Source organism: Podarcis raffonei, chromosome 15, assembly GCF_027172205.1.
Source record: "Podarcis raffonei isolate rPodRaf1 chromosome 15, rPodRaf1.pri, whole genome shotgun sequence".
NCBI classification, from domain to species: Eukaryota; Metazoa; Chordata; class Lepidosauria; order Squamata; family Lacertidae; genus Podarcis; species Podarcis raffonei.
The window spans coordinates 23,175,712-23,192,923 of NC_070616.1; the positions used below are offsets into that span (position 1 = coordinate 23,175,712).

The window sequence follows — 17,212 nt, forward strand, 5'->3', positions numbered from 1 at the left end:
TTCTCATATTTGCACCCAACAATGTATTGGTATGCAGCTATTAGCTTCCAGGCACAATAATCATCTCCTTACAGTTAAGGTGTTTTAGTCTGTATCTATAGATATGTGGAATTATCATCCTGTGCCCAGGCAATCTGGATGTGCTGTGATCCTCAGATGAAGGGTAATAAAATAAATTCTGCATTTCTTCAATACTGGTGGTGGTGATGATGATGATGATTTATTTATACCCCGTCCATCTGGCTGGGTTTCCCCAGCCACTCTGGGCGGCTTCCAACTGAATATTATAAACAATACAGCATCAGACATTAAAAGCTTCCCTAAACAGGGCCACCTTCAGTTGTCTTAAAAAGTAAAATAGTTGTTTATTGCCTTGACATCTGCTGGGAGGGCGTTCCACAGGGCAGGCGCCACTACCGAGAAGGCCCTCTGCCTGGTTCCCTGTAACCTCACTTCTCGCAGCGAGGGAACCGCCAGAAGGCCCTCAATGCTGGACCTCAGTGTCCTGGCTGGATGATGGGGGTGCCGATGGGGCAGTATCCTCCACAGTATCCTCAGGCAGCAGGCAAGCAAGGAGATGAGGGTCCTAGGAAGGTGTCTCATCATGTTAAGTCAGACCACTGTTCCATTAAGCTTGGTACTGTCTCCACTGGCTGGCAGCAGCTCTCCAGGATTTTGAACCAGGTACGAACCTAGCTCTGCTTGGAAATACCGGGGCTTGCATGTGGAACCTTAAGTATGCAACACAGATGGTCTACCAACATGCTATGGTCCTTCCCTGCAAGCCACCTTAGCATCTGCCATCCAAGGTGGCTGCCTAACTATGGCTAATGGCAGGGCTGGCTCTGCTTACCTGGCTTGGAGTAAGTCCCTCTTGGAATTGCTATGAACAGCGGGGTACAAATCTTTTAAATTATTTTATTTTATTTTATTTTGAAAAACAAACAAATGCACTGTAGAAATTACAGCATGCTACTGAGATGAAAAAAGGGGTAGAAATGTTTTAAATTATTATTTTTAATTTCGAAAACAAACAAATGCACTGTAGAACTCACAGCATGCTACTGAGATGAAAAAGAGGAGAAAACATTCAAGATGGCCTCTCCTTTCCATCTACTTCCCCTGCCTCACATTTGATATATCTCATGAGACCCATAGAGACCTGAATTTTTGGAATAAAGCCTTTGGGAATAATCAAGGTGGGAATCTGAGTACTGTGTCTGAGAGTGGGATCCCAGATAGCATGCAAGTTTTCCCACTCCCTCCCATGTCTCAAAAGGAAATGGAAAGGCACCTATTTTGGTAATCTGCACACCTATTTAAAAACACAGTGCCGGCAAATTGCCCTCTCTCACTTCAGTGAGGCTTCGGTAGAGAAGGCAAATGGAGAAACATGGGCCACGATGATGCATCCGTGTGAATTGATACCTAACTGTATACAAGCTGCAGCAATGGCCTTTTGGAATCTTTCTTCCCTGCCTGCCCACCAATGTTCATGGCGATTTCTTGCTAGCATATCCAAATGGCATGCTTTTATAGGCAGGAACAGATTTGAGGGAACAATTGTGGTGCAGTGAAGTACATAATAGGCATTGTAAACCATTCTCTCTCATTCCCCCGCCCACCTCCTACTGCCTAATTATGTGTATTTCTTGGAGTGGCGCTAGCAAGCTTGGATGAATTAGAAGGACCAAACACACACACACACACACACACACACACACACACACACACCTTTTTAGGGAAATGCCTTCGTGATTTCCACTGCAGGGCAGGAAGCAAAAAGGAAAGATCATTCAAGTTTTGCAGCAAGAAAAGCCAATGTGGTGGACTCCAGATTTTGTTAGACCAAGGCTCTCTGTCCTTGGTGATTTTTAAGCAGAGCTTCGATGGCCATCTGTCATGGATGCTTTAGCTGAGATTCTTGCATTGCAGGGAGTTGGACGAGAAGACCCTTGGGGTCCCTTCCAGTTCTAAGATTCTATGATGCTGTGACTCCTATCAGCTTTGATTACCATAATCAATGTTAGGGATGATGGAAATTGTAGCTCTGTGGGTTAAACCACAGAGCCTAGGGCTTGGCGATCAGAAGGTCGGCGGTTCGAATCCCCGCGACGGGGTGAGCTCCCGTTGCTCTGTCCCTGCTCCTGCCAACCTAGCAGTTTGAAAGCACATCAAAGTGCAAGTAGATAAATAGGTACCATTCTGGCGGGAAGGTAAACGGCGTTTCTGTGCGCTGCTCTGGTTCGCCAGAAGTGGCTTAGTCATGCTGGCCACATGACCCGGAAGCTGCACGCCGGCTCCCTTGGCCAATAAAGCGAGATGAGCACCGCAACCCCAGAGTCATCCGTGACTGGACCTAATGGCCCTTTATCTTTACCTTAATGCCTGATGAGCACCGTGTTGACTGTCCCTCTTTTACAGAAGACAGAGTCATAAACCATGGCAAAAATAGGCAAGTCTGGGATGATACAAAGCACTGTGAGCTTGTACACTTTTCTTTTTCATGGTTATCAAAGGAGAGGTATTGGGGGGGGGCGGGCTTTTAATCTCCCAAACCAGCACTACAACTCAGCTCTGTTTGGGGCCCTCGCTAGCTAATCTGGATGTTAACATAACTCATTATTTCTAGTGCTGTGATATTTAACAGATTAATCAATTGGACTTTTTTTTAAGTTACTTTAAAAAGTACACCTAAAGAAATCAGACAGATTTTTATTTAAAAAATTGTTCCCTCTATTTCTAAAGTTCAGAGGTGAGTGTCATTGCATATTTAGCCATGGTATCAGCATGCTCTGAAAAACCCTGAGGGTTGCAGAAATATAGCCAATCAAATAAAATAACAAGAAAACAAATCCGAAAGGGTGTTGGGAAGTTGAGGGGCAACTCAGCTTGCTTGGAAGGGTCTGTGTTTGGGTTAAGACAGATAAAGTGGGACACCTCCAGCTTTCTGAGCAGCCTCTTTCCCCTACTCTAACGTTGCTCCCGATTTCGTTGTACAAAGATATTAAAAGCTCATTTCACAATGAAAACAGCAGAATACAGTGTCCCAGCCTTATATGCTAGCTTTCTGCCTGCAGGTCTATCACGGAGAAGAGAGCAAGGAGTTGTTGTTTGCTACTCCAGAAAGGAAGACTAGGTCTAACAGTCTTAAGTTATAGAAGGGTAAATTTCAGAAACGTAGTGTGATGGGATGGTGAGCTGCTTGTGCGTAAAAATCCTAGTCCCTCAGAGTTTGGCTAAGTCCACAAACCTCTGTCTGTGACGGAGCTCCTTAAGCATGGCTCCATCAGTCGCTCGTTGAATCGGACAGTGGGCGTTTACGGAACTTCTTCCAGCATAAAAGCTCCTTGACGGAAACGCGTCTTCTGGACTCTCGGCGTGACAGTTTCCGGCGAGGAGTGGGTGTCCCTATAGGAGGTCCTGAAACCTCCCCACTGTTCTCGCTTGAAGTGTCTCTGAGCCCTCCCTCCGACTCACTTTCCCTTGGAACTCCACTTCTCCCCCTGCTGGTTCCCTCCTCAGCTGAATGGTCTCTCTCACCCTCCGTGAGCCCTTTCACCTCCTGCGTCTCAGATGGCAGTTCCCTGACATCCACCTCCCCTCCAGGGCCCCCTTCACCCCCTTCCCTCCCCTCCTCTGCGGGAGGCGAGGGAGCAAAACCCCTGAAGGAACCTCCCTCATCTTCCGAAGTTTCGAACACTTCCCTCCACCTGTTGCTGTTTCCGGTTTCCAAGTACTCCTCCTCATCGGAGTCTGTTCCTTCTTCCAACTCCGATTCCCTGAATCCTTCCAGTTCCTCCTCATCGTCGGTGGTGCCAAAGTACTCCCTCCGGAACCTCGCTACTGGCTGAGGTTTCCTGGGGAACCTTTGGTGGAACATTTCGATTAAGATCTCGTCACGGACCTCCTCTGCCGTCACCCAGGTGTTTTCCGACTCCGGTTCCCCTTCCCACGCGACCAAATACTCCACCTGATTACCCTTCCACCTGGAGTCGATGATTTCCGCCACATGGTTGCTGCTTTCCCTTTCTTCTATGGCTGGCCCCCGTGTGGATACCCCTTCACCTTCCCCCCTATATTGTGACAGTAATGACCTGTGGAATACTGGGTGCAGTTTCATGTGGTTCGGTAACCGGAGTCTGAAAGCCACTGGGTTGACCTGTTGGATGACCTCAAATGGTCCCAATCTTTTGGGTCTCAATTTCTTGCAACCCCCCTTGAATGGCAACCCTTGGGTTGATAGCCAGACCTGACTCCCCACCCTAATGGTTTCACCTTCCCTTCTGCTCTTGTCTGCCTGCCTCTTATATTCTTCTTTGGCCCTTTCTAAGTTGAGTTGGAGTTGACGATGGATCGCTTCCATTTCTTCTACAAAATGTTCAGCGGCCGGGACACTCCATCTCTCCCCTCCTCCCCCTGGAAACGCCCTGGGGTGGCACCCATAATTAGCCAAAAAGGGGCTCATCCCGGTGGACACATTCTCTGCATTATTGTAAGCAAATTCCGCTAGCGCCAACTTTTCGACCCAATCGTTCTCTCTGTCATTGACATAACACCTCAGGTATTGTTGGAGGATACCGTTTGCCCTCTCCGCCTGCCCATTGGTCTCAGGGTGCCTGGCAGTCGAAAAGTTGACCTCTACGTGCAACAAGCTCATAAGTTTCCTCCAGAATCTGGACGTGAACTGTTTCCCTCTGTCGGAGACCACCCTCAAGGGGGCGCCATGCAGCCTAAAAATATGTTCTACAAACAATTTCGCTGTCTCTTCCGCCGTGACTGCATGTGAGCAAGCTACAAAGTGACCCATCTTAGTTAACAGGTCTACTACGACTAGTATGGCGGTTTTCCCCTGGGATTTAGGCAGATCAGTCATAAAATCTATCGATACCGCCTCCCACGGTCGTTCTGGTGTGGGTAATGGTTCTAATAACCCTGCTGGCGCCCGCCTTTCTCCTTTGGCTCTCTGGCATTGGTCACACCCTCTCACATACTCCCGTACATCCTCCCTCACCTTGGGCCACCAAAACTCCCTGGTCACCAACCACATGGTCTTGTGTTGCCCAAAATGCCCCGCTGTGGGGTTGTCGTGCAGCTGTTTGAGTACTCTCCCCCTCAATTCCCCTTCGGGTATATATAGTGCCCCTTTGTAATACAATGCCCCGTTTCTTTCTTCAAAACCTCCGGGGTCTTCTCCCTCTCTCCTTAAACCTCTGAGCTTATTCTGGGCGTATTCATCATTTACCGTTCCCTCTACCAGTTCCCTTTGTCCCACCCAGGCCGCCCCACACACCCAGTGGTCCTCTGGGATAATATGTCTCTCTTCAGGCGCTCCCTCCCCCTCCAAATATTCAGGTTTGCGTGAGAGAGCGTCCGCTCTGATGTTTTCTGGACCTGGCACATAGCAGATTTCAAAATGGAATTTGGAGAACTCCTGGGCCCACCTCACTTGTCATTGGTTGAGCACTCGTGCCGTTCTCCAATACTCCAAATTCTTGTGGTCCGTACACACTTGCACCTTATGCTGTGCGCCAATTAGTAAATGTCTCCATCTCCGGAACGCTTCGTGAATGGCGAGTAGTTCTTGGTCATATACGGTGTAGTTCCTCTCGGATTTGTTCAGCTTACGCGAAAAGAAGGCACACGGTCTCCATTCCGACTTATTGCTCCCTGGCTGAAGCAGCACTGCCCCCACCGCCCGGTCTGAGGCATCAGTTTCCACTCTCATGGGTTTTTGTAAATCCACATGCAGGAGCTGTTCTTCCGAAGTGAATGCCCTTTTCAATTCCTCAAATGCTTGCTCCGCCTCCGCCGTCCAAACGAATTTCTTCTTGCTGCTTAGACAGTCCGTGATGGGAGCCGTTAAGTGGGCAAAGTTCTTGATGAATTTACGGTAAAAGTTCCCAAACCCTAAGAACCTTTGCACATCCTTTTTCGTTTTCGGTGTCTTCCATTCCAGCACCGCCTGGACCTTGCCTGGATCCATGGCTAATCCCTTGTCTGATAAGCGGTACCCCAGGAATTCCACCTCCTTGGTGTGAAACTGACACTTCTCCAATTTCACCCACAGCTGGTTTGCTTGCAGCTGGCTCAGCACTTCCCTGACATCCTTTACATGCTGCTCCTCATTCTCTGAATATATCAGCACGTCATCGAGGAAGGCCACGCAATTCTTGTAGAGCAAAGGTCCCAGGACATGGTTCATGAGCGATTGAAAACAGGCGGAGCCTGATTGCAATCCGAATGGCATAACTAAATATTCAAAAGCCCCCAAAGGGGTGAACATGGTGGTTTTCCATTCATCCCCTTCCCTTATTCGTATCAGGTTGTATGCCCCTCTCAGGTCCAGTTTCGTGAATATCTTTCCCTTCCTCACCCTGGTCAAAATGTCATCAATCCTGGGCATGGGGAAAGTCACTGGTTCTGACACGGCATTTAACCGCCGGTAGTCCACTACAAGCCTGGGTTTATCCGTGTTTTTTTTGTCCACAAAAAACACTGGGCTCCCCCCCACCGCTCTGGACTCTCTGATGAAGCCCCTCTCCAGGTTTTTATCAATAAACTCCCTTAACTCCTGCATTTCCCTGTCTGACATGGCGTACAGCTTGCCCACGGGGAGCTGGGCCCCAGGGACCAGGTTAATTTGGCAGTCAAAGTCTCTATGCGGTGGTAGTTTATCTGCTTCCCTTTCGCTAAAGACCTTGCTCAGGTCAGCGTATTGTTTGGGCACCTTCCCTTTGTCCGCCACTTCCGTCCCTCCTAGAAAGGCTTTTGCCCCTTCTGGCACCTTTCCTTCTCTGCAGTGTTCCAGGCAATGTGCTGACCCAAAGGAGACCACTCTCTGATGCCAGCCCACTAGCGGGTCATGCAACGCTAGCCAGCTCATTCCCAAAATGACGGGAGCCCCTCCCAGGGTGGCCACATTGAACGCTATCCTTTCGGTGTGCCTGGCCACCCTCATAACCATTGGGACGGTCTGTAGGCTAACTTCTCCTCCCAACAGCTCCCTCCCATCGATCGTGGTCACCTGCAGGGGGTTGCTTAAAGGGAGTATCTGTATCTGGTGTTCAGCTGCAAACTCCTTACTCATAAAATTACAGGAGCTGCCTGAGTCCAACAGCGCCTTTGTCTTTAGTGGGTATCCGTTTGCCAGCTCTAGCAACACCTCTATTACTAGGGCTGGTCTTGGAGGTTCCGGAGTGGGCACTTTTACTGCTCCTTGGCCTGGCTGCAGTGCCCTGACAGTGGCAGCCAGGCGTTGGCTTTTACTGGCTCCTGCACTCCCTCCTCCTTTCCCCCAACAGCTCCCGCCATCCCTTGCCATTCCTTTCTTTGCGGGCAGACTCTGGCAAAGTGACCTGGCTGCTGGCAGAGATAACATTTCTTGGCGCTCTTTCCCTCCTTCTTCCTCCCTTCACTGGGATTTGAAACTGCGCGCGCGCGCGCTGTTCCAACTTCCATCGGCTCTCCTGGCGGGAAACTTGGCTCCGGAATCTCTGGAATGCGGAAATCCCTCCAACGCTCTCCTTTCCCCTCCCGCTTCTCCAAGGCTCTTGCCTCCTGGCGCGCTCCAATGGTCAGCGCTGATTTGGTCAGCTGGTCCATAGACTCCGCCCTGGGCGCCCGGGAAAGTTCGTCTTTCACCGCCAAAGAAAGCCCCTCTTCAAAGAGCATTTGAATGGGTTCCGCCGATAGGTCCCACCCCAATTTATGTATCAACATTGTAAACTCAGTCCAGTACTCACGAACCGATCGGCTACCCTGTTTGCAAGCCATCAATTGTCTGCGCACCAGTCCCTGTTCAATCTCGCTGGAAAACATCAAATCCATGGCGCGAAAAAACTTCCTCGCGTCCTTCAGCATTTCACTATTCCCTGCCATCAGGGGTCTAACCCAGTCTCTCGCCCCCCCTTCGAGATGGCCAATCACAAACGCCACTCGCGATGCCTCGTCGGGAAAGTCGTTAAACTGCAGTTCGAGAGCATACTGCATCTCTGTCCTAAAGGCTTGGTAGTTCCTGGGGTCCCCCCCCAAACTTCTGCACCAATCCTGGCATCTTTCTTGCTAGTGTAGCGCCTTTTGCCTTTTCTGCATCCTGCGCCCTCCTTTCCTCTAGCCTCGCCGTTTGCAGTGCTAGCTGGACTTCCAACACCCTGTACCTTTCTTCCAGGCTTGGACCCTCTCCAGCTCCTCCTGCTCCCCCGGCTCCGGCTGGGTTGCTCATGATGCCTCTCTGCACAAGCTGCTTTCAGGGACTGTCCGATTGCTGTGATGGGATGGTGAGCTGCTTGTGCGTAAAAATCCTAGTCCCTCAGAGTTTGGCTAAGTCCACAAACCTCTGTCTGTGACGGAGCTCCTTAAGCATGGCTCCATCAGTCGCTCGTTGAATCGGACAGTGGGCGTTTACGGAACTTCTTCCAGCATAAAAGCTCCTTGACGGAAACGCGTCTTCTGGACTCTCGGCGTGACAGTTTCCGGCGAGGAGTGGGTGTCCCTATAGGAGGTCCTGAAACCTCCCCACTGTTCTCGCTTGAAGTGTCTCTGAGCCCTCCCTCCGACTCACTTTCCCTTGGAACTCCACTTCTCCCCCTGCTGGTTCCCTCCTCAGCTGAATGGTCTCTCTCACCCTCCGTGAGCCCTTTCACCTCCTGCGTCTCAGATGGCAGTTCCCTGACACGTAGCAATATAAATAATTGGGACAATGAAATTAAGTAGAGGGATGTCAGATTCTCCCTTGCTGGAGGCTTCCTCCCTCCTCATCCTCTTTCCTCAAGTCTCTTCCAGCACCAGCATGGGCAAGAGCATGGGTAGGCAAACTAAGGCCCGGGGGCCGGATCCGGCCCAATCGCCTTCTCATTCTGGCCCTCTGGGTTATTTGTGGAGCCTGCCTGGTGTTTTTACATAAGTAGAATGTGTGCTTTTATTTAAAATGCATCTCTGGGTTATTTATGGGGCACAGGAATTTGTTCACCCCCCAAAAAAAAATATAGTCTGGCCCCCTACAAGGTCTAAGGGATAGTGGACTGGCCCCCTGCTGAAAAAGTTTGCTGACCCCCGGGCAAGAGGCTGGCGTTGTGGCTCAAGCTGCCCATGAGAACTGACCATCTATCCCTGGCCCCTCTTCCGTCAACTTGAGTTGAGGGGAAGAGTGGGACCAGGATGGTGAGGGAGGCGGGAAGCCAAATGCAAGGAACTCCCCACACACACACACACACAAAGTGGGAGAGGATTTGGTGTCATGAGAGTGTGTGTGCCCAATCCCACCCACCCTGACCTGTCCTGTATTTTGCCCAACCAAAGGTGACAACCCTATTTTCCTATCAGTGCAAAAGGCTCAAATCCACTGTAGGGCTTTATGTATGGGGAGTGCTTTTAGATTTGTGCGACTGTGGGACTCTCGTGCCTACAACCTGAAGTTGTACAGTCTAGGAACAATTTACCACCTCTGCACAGTGGGGTGGGGAGGGAGAGAACAAGGTGATTAAACTTTAACATCTTCCACCTACAGCCAAGAAATTGATACGGAGCTATTAAGGGACTACCTAAAATCACAGAGGAAATCAGCAGTCGAGGCTCCAGGCTTTTAACACAGTTTGAAGATCCATAAGAGTCTAGGCAAAGTTTCTCTCTCTCTCTCTCTCTCTCTCTCTCTCTCTCTCTCTCTCTCACACACACACACACACACACACACACACAAAACTTACTTTGTTCAGATGGCTGGCTGCAATGTATCTCTCCCCCCCCTCCAGCTGACATCTGTACAAATCTTTCTGATTTTGGTGCTGGCGGCCTTGTAATTACTCTCATCAAAAGATGTTTACTTCTGTCTGCCTCGTTTATGTAATGAGAAGAAATAAAAACTGTCATTTTTAAAAGCCTCTTTGAAATGTACACAAGAAATTGGAAGTGTGTGTGTGCGCGAACAAATGTACAGAGAAACAAAGCAAAAACAGTTTACAAAAAGGCATTTTACAGCTCTGTGGAAGCACAAAATTTGGGTGGAATGCAGAGTTCGGCATCAGCTTTCAGTGTATTAAGTGCGAAAAAGGGTTTTGAAGGGGGGGTGAAACTTGAAGTAAAATATCAGAAGCTGGAGAATTTAACAGGCACAAAGAAAAACTTGCACAAATGTTCTTTTGGGGGCGGTATTTTACTGCCCTAAACCAAAATCTGATTTAAAGTGAAACCTCCCCAAACAAATCCATGCATGTGATGTCTTTTAAGTCTGCCTTCTCATATCAGGTTTTTTTTTTGGGGGGGGGAGAATGTGTGACGCCCCCTTCTAAAAACATTTTCATTTGACTGGAACAAAAAATAATCACCCCCAAATGGCAAAAATCAAGAGATTTCTCTTCTGATATTTTAAGTCCAGAGCTCTTATTCATTTTTAGAAAGAAAACTCTATTCAGGTCCTTCCATCTGCTTCCCTAGACAAGCTTCAGCTGGGATTTGTTTGTTTGTTTGTTTGTTTACCTTAAGATGCTACCTGGTTGGAACAAAAAAAACAACCTAAAATGGAAGAACCAATAAATTTATTGGGATAGTGGGTGTCCTGGGTGCTTTTTGTTTGTAGGAAGAAAGCTGTAAACAGTAGCTGGCTGAAACTGGGGTACATTGTGCAGTTGATGATGCTCTAGAATAGATGGACTATGCCTGGGGTCAGCAACGTAAGGCCCATGGGCCACAAGCGGCCCCCGGCGTTGTTTGACCAGCCCACGAGCCACCCCCGAACCGAGCTGAATGCTTTGTGAGTCCCAGCACACTGCACTAAACCAGTGCAGCGCCGGGACTCGCTTCCGCAGCGCCAGAAATCAAGTCTGCACATGTGCAGACGCCGGAAATCGCACCTGCACAGACAGACACCAGAAATTGTGCACGCGCAATCTGGCCCACAGAGGGATCTCCGCTGGAGTGAACTAGCCCAGACGAGGTAAACCTTGCCGACCCCTAGACAATGCTATCAGTTTTAAAGGTAAAGGTAAATGGACCCCTGACCATTAGGTCCAGTCGTGACCGACTCTTGGGTTGTGGCATTCATCTCGCTTTATTGGCCGAGGGAGCCGGCGTACAGCTTCCAGGGCATGTGGCCAGCATGACTAAGCCACTTCTGGCAAACCAGAGCAGCACACGGAAACGCCGATTACCTTCCCGCTGGAGCGGTACCTATTTATCTACTTGCACTTTGACGTGCTTTCGAACTGCTAGGTTGGCAGGAGCAGGGACTGAGCGATGGGAGCTCACCCCATTGCAGGGATTCGAACCGCCATCCTTCTGATTGGCAAGTCCTAGGCTCTTTGGTTTAACCCACAGCACCACCCGCGTCTACTTCTGTGTAAATTGTGCTATGAAAAGTTCACTTGCAATAGGATTTTGTCCAAGATGGTTTATGAATATTTCCATTGTGCTGGAGACAAGCATTATTTGGTGCTTATAACTCTTTGTCCATTCCTCATGTTCAGCAGGAGCTAAATTATGCAGTAGGCATGAATTAGTATAATTTATACTGCTTGCACAATGCAGCCTTGAGTTAGTTAGCCTGATACAGTTTTCACACACAAACCAACATGTTGAAGTGCAGAGGAGGACCTTAACCTTTCCATAGAATTGTAGAGTTGGAAGGGACCCTAAGGATCATCTAGTCCAACCCCCTGCAATGCAGGAATCTTTCACCCAACCTGGGGCTTGAACCCAGAATCCTGAGATTATGAGTCTCATGCTCAACCAGCTGAGCTATTCAGCTGTTCTTGAAAACTGGAGCATTTTCATGTGCAGCATACAATTTAGGATTACTACAATTTTATTTAGATAGTGGCATCAGTGTGCTTAGCACTTTTCAAAGTGTTAACGGAAAAATCCAAGGGCTCCCTTGGACAAAAACAAAGACACCAACCAGGATAACTTGGAGCAAAACAGCAGCCTGTAGGCTTGACCTTTATTGATCTGTTGCAACAGGGTGTTCCCCTCACCAGCAGGAGAGAGGAGGGACCCAGAAAAATGGTGTGCAAGGCCTTATAAAGACTTTTGAAATTGCCACCCTGTAGATCAAGACCACCCCCAGAAACATCATACATACATCACAGAAGGGGTGTAACCTAAGACCACCCCTCAGATACATCATACCTACATCACAAAAAAGGTGGTCTAAACAGAAATTTGAATGTTGTTTTTCTCCTGTCCTTGTTTATCTCCTGTCTGGCAGGTCACTTGATTGGATTGCCTGGGGAGCCTGGCCGATCTTTTGTAATGATAAATACTTAGTTCCTGGGCCAGGTCACAGGCTCACACCCTATTCAAACACAGACAGGATTTGTGAAGGAAAAGACAATGGGGAGGCTTTTCCACTTTGACCTTGCAGAGAAAACATTTGCTCAGTTTAGGAATCAAAATGGCTTCAGGTCGGTCTTCCTGTGCTGATCTATGTACGTGCAGTTATGAACATTACCATATATCTAAGACCTCAAAATTCCTATCACAAAAGTACAAGAGCACAGGTCCCTGCCCAGAGGAGCCTCCAATCTAAAATTTGGCACAGGGGGAACAAGAGATGAAGGGGCAAACAGGGAAAGAATGTGCAGCTGTTTGGGCTGCATGTGCTTCATTTGAGTTATAGGCAGGGATGAATTCTGGTTCTCCCAGTTTCTCATTTTCCCAAACTTAAATTAAGTTGTTCACATTTCTGAAGCACTGTGCAATTAATAATAACAATAAATCCTCATGAAAATTCATCAACTTTTTTAGTGCTAATTACTCATAATGTAAAGACATTTTTGTATGCGTGTAGTTTTGACAAATAGACAACGCTTTTGGCAAGCAAAAGATATGTTAGTGAAAGGAAAGATACTGCCCATCTTTCTTAGCACTGACCCGAGAAACACCCTCAGATATGAATTATCTGATAGCCATCCCAGCAGCTGACAGAAATGTAGATTTGCACCCTGCTCCAGGGAGACCTGCTTAACTTCCTTGTTGATATTTGCTTAAAACATTGATGAGGTGGTGGAGAGGAGAAATACTTTATACTGAATAAACTGCAGGCATCTGGAAACAAACAAACTAGCAAAAAAAGAGAAACCATTGGAGAGGTTTTAGGAGTGTTTTATATATCCGAAAGCATGGCTGATGATTTGCAGCTGTAAAAATCCCAGCTGCTTGGGGCTGGAGGGGAGGAGAGCTAAACAGAAGCTCTTGGGCTGGAAGAGAGGGAGACAGACTGTTTATTGCTTCGTTTTAATGATGCAGTACAAGAGGCCAACGACAAAGCCCGGCTCCATTAGGTACAGGTCAGGAGTAGGACCAGGAACAGGCGTGGTATTTCACAGGTCTCCAAAAAGGAACTCTCTGGCCATTTCAAGATCATTTGGAAATGGGAGAGGTGAGAAACTTCAAAACTGGCCTTGTGCCCAATTGCTGGCTTATTTTAACACTTGATTTCTCCATGGCCCAGAAATGCTACAATGGTAATTGTGTAGTGGTTCAGGTGTGGGGGGCAGTGGGTGTAGGGATGTGTACAGGTGCTAGGAGAGGATATATTAGATATTACCCTTCCTTCCCCACGTTTGTAAGTTCAGCAGAGTGCAGCTTAAAAGGCAAGCTAGTTTTAGCCTTTTAGTGTAAGTAATCCAAAGCATTAAGGCAGAGTGGCTTCTCCTGGCATTTCCCCCCTTTCCTCCACTCAATCTTGTAAAAGGTAAAAATAACATTTACTCACTCAGAATACTTGTTGAAAAGTAACAGATGCAGCAACTTTGTTCAGGCAGGCTTAAAACGGCAATCCAGTTAACAAAGGCATACTCAAGTCTGGCTTAAAATGTAGCCTGAGTTTGGAGCTCAGACATGCAGGTGTTCTCACATTGCTGGAATGAGGTCAAATGTCAAAGAGGAAGTGCTCAGCCAGGTGATGCGATTATATGTATGGATACAGGACAGGACACAGTGGGAATGGCTCTCAAGAGTTCTCTCTAGCAAATTTAACAAGAAAACTCTTTTGAGCTTCAGCTCCTATCACAGGGGTCAGCAACCATTTTCAGCCGTGGGCCAGTCCAAGGTCCCTCAGACCATGTGGGGGGCCGGACTATATTTTGAAAAAAAAATATGAACGAATTCCTATGCCCCACAAATAACCCAGAGATGCATTTTAGATAAAAGGACACATTCTACTCATGTGAAAACACGCTGATTCCTGGACTGTCTGCGGGCTGTACTGAGAAGGCGATTGGGCCACATCAGGCCCCCGGGTCTTAGGTTGCCTACCCCTGTCCTATCATGTGCCTATCTAGCAAACATGCATTGTTGGTTTGATTGCATTGCAAATATCTCACAGTGAGTGGGTGGGTCAAAGGCCCATTACTATTTCTGCGGCAGGGTCCTTGTCTCCAGTATCTTAAGAGCTGCCCAGTCAGCACAAAAGAGAAGCTTTTGAGCCACTGGGAAGTCTTCTCACCTTTTGTGCGGATTGGAGCCAGTCAGAGTGAAAGGAGGTTAGTCAGCCACTGAAGATTGGCACTTAGGATCACTCTGCAGAAAGCGTGCGAGAAGAACACTGAGATGGAGTTGTTCTGTGTGCTCCAAAACCAAGCATTTAAGAACAATGAAAACACAAAGTCCTCCAGTTTCAAGAGAATGGTGTGCAAGTTTTGTTACGTACAATGGAACTTCATGCGACAGCGCAACTGTGCTGTTGGAGGTTGCCGGTTCCAGAGCAAAAATGTGTCTGGACCAGTGAGTCTGAAGGACCTGAGAAGCTTGCCAACATGAAAACTCTTGGTAGGTCCACCACCCTCAGGAGTTTGGAGCGGTGGTGATCCAGGAGACCGCATTCCCTGTGGCAGTTCCTACAATGTGGAATTCCCTTTTCACAGAGGTGTGCATGGCACCTTGATTCTATAGGATCGTCTCCTAGTCCTACTCAGAATAGGCCCACTGAAATCATTAGGCACGCCTAACCTAGGTCCACCAGTTTCAATGGCTCAACTCTGAGGAGACATTAGATACAACCCATACTTTTCATTGTATTCTGAAAACACACCTCTGTACCCTGGCCATCTGTAGTGGAAACACATGTTTTCAAGATCTACCGTTTCTCTGAAAAGACAATTTATTTCACAATGCTTCTAATATTGAATTTTAAGTCTCTGTAAATCACCCTGGGACCTTACGGTGAAGGGCAGGGTAAGAAACCAAATAAATTAAAAAATTAAAATAACTGAGTAACTCAATAAGTATTTACCAGTCTCCTCTGTTTTCTATTCACTGCTGAAGCCTCAAGTCTGCCAACATAAAAATGAAGAGTTTTGGATGCCTCCCCTCCCTCTGTTCTTTATTCATTTGGACAGTTTGTATAACTATTTATTAGCATTTTAAAAATTTAGGGCACTCAAAGCTGGATCTGTTTCTTCAATGAGGCATCCACTTACCTAAACAAATAAACAAATAACTGAAAAATGAAAACGTAATAAAAAGAGAAAAGAAAAGAAAAATCAACTCAGAGCAGCTTGCTCTATCCCCTATCAAGCACCAGCCTGCATTTACTGCTGAGTAACTATCATTAATATTTAAGGAAAGTCATTTGTCATTCTGGGAAACTGCAGACAGGCCCTCAACATTTTAAAAAATGCTGTCAATTTCTTTATAAAGTTGGAAGCACGTGGTTTCACCGGGAGCAAGACTGGCCCAGAAAACTCACTAGCCGCCATGAATGACAGCTATCTTGCAATTATCTGCTTCTAAGGCAATGTAACAAGTTACTAGACCTTCCCAGTGTCCCCTTATACCAAGGACAAAATCCAATAAAGCAATTTATTTTTCAGCACCTCAAGAATGAGAAGATAGAGATATCTGTACTCTGCATAACACAAAATAATGCTGGGAACATGGGAAAACAGAGAAATACATCTCCTCACCTGTGCTCTTTAACTGCATTACAAATCACCAGTTTTGAAACGGATATAGCTGGGTCGGAGAAAGTTACAAAGAATAGCTTTTGCATAGCTTTGAGAATACAAGTTGCCCTTTAAAAGGTACTGAGCATAAACTGTTTAGAATCCCAAGTATTATTCCAGCTGTCCAAATGCAATTTCCCCCTGCAGGTCTTGCTTCTCAGTTCACTGCCTTTTGAGTCTGTCATTTTTCACTTCTTCTATCTCTCAGCTTTCCTGCCCATCTAGCTTCCTAACATGTGCATGATTTTCAGAACCAAGCTATCTTCCCCGTTCCCTTCTACCCCTCTGCTCTTTAGCCCTTGTCCAAACTTCTCAAGTGTTTGCTTCTTCTTATGGAAGCTGCACCACCAAAAGTGTATCTGCAGTGCAAAGACTCTTTGCTAGCCAATACCCCATGGTCTGAGCACCAGCCAAGCTGAGTCTTAATGGAGAAAAAATACAAATCTATTTGGAGGATTCGACACTAGATAATCCATGGACTCCCCACCACATGTCCTCTTTCCCGAGCATCTAGGGAGGGGCCCTGAATGAAGGGCCATAGGAAGCAAGGTCACCCTGTGACAAGATAACCTCCAAATTAACGAGTTAAGCTTTTCTTCAAAGGAATCCTGTCTTAGTTTAGGAAGCCCGGCTTCAGGAAGACCCAGATGGCAGCACCTGCATTTAGTTTATCTTAAGTAAAATGTCGTTACAACTGTGTAGTCAGGAGAAAAATGCAGTGCACAATCTCCCAAGACAACAGAATTCAGAAAAATGCATCGCTAGAAAAACCTAACTGAGCTCCAATTAGCAATTACAATGCAAGTAAATAGAGTTTTGTATGGATGTTGTGTGGCGGCTGGGAAGTGCAGGAAGGTTTCAATTCCTTCAACAGTCCCAGAGATTTGGGTGTAGAGGCAAGAAATCCACAAAACAGAAATATATAAATCCATAGTTGGAGTGAAGAGGATAAACTGGGCACAAAAACTTTAAATTACCGTTTGTCAAGGGGGGCGGGCACAATGCCTGGCACAGATGCTGGCCATGAAACATGTGGCACTTTATTCAGTCAGATTTGAACTCAAGTCATGGAAGGGGAAGATGGGTGGGGGACAATTAAATATGCAACAATAGCCAGAAGTGGAAAATTCAGAGCCAATAAAGCCCCTATCCAGCTTTCTCCTCTGACATTTCAATTAGGGTTTTCATGCTCCCTTCTCAAAGCAAGAGATAATTGTGATTATTTTTCTGTGAATGTTTACTACTACTACTACTACTACTACTACTACTATTAG

At 47.1% G+C, this 17,212-nt stretch overlaps 1 non-coding gene across 1 annotated transcript; it reads right to left on the bottom strand.

The window, feature by feature from the left end:
- Positions 1-11,667: 11,667 nt before the first annotated feature.
- Positions 11,668-11,740, bottom strand: TRNAM-CAU (transfer RNA methionine (anticodon CAU)). Its single transcript has one exon. It is a non-coding gene; the product is annotated as a tRNA-Met (tRNA).
- Positions 11,741-17,212: the final 5,472 nt, after the last annotated feature.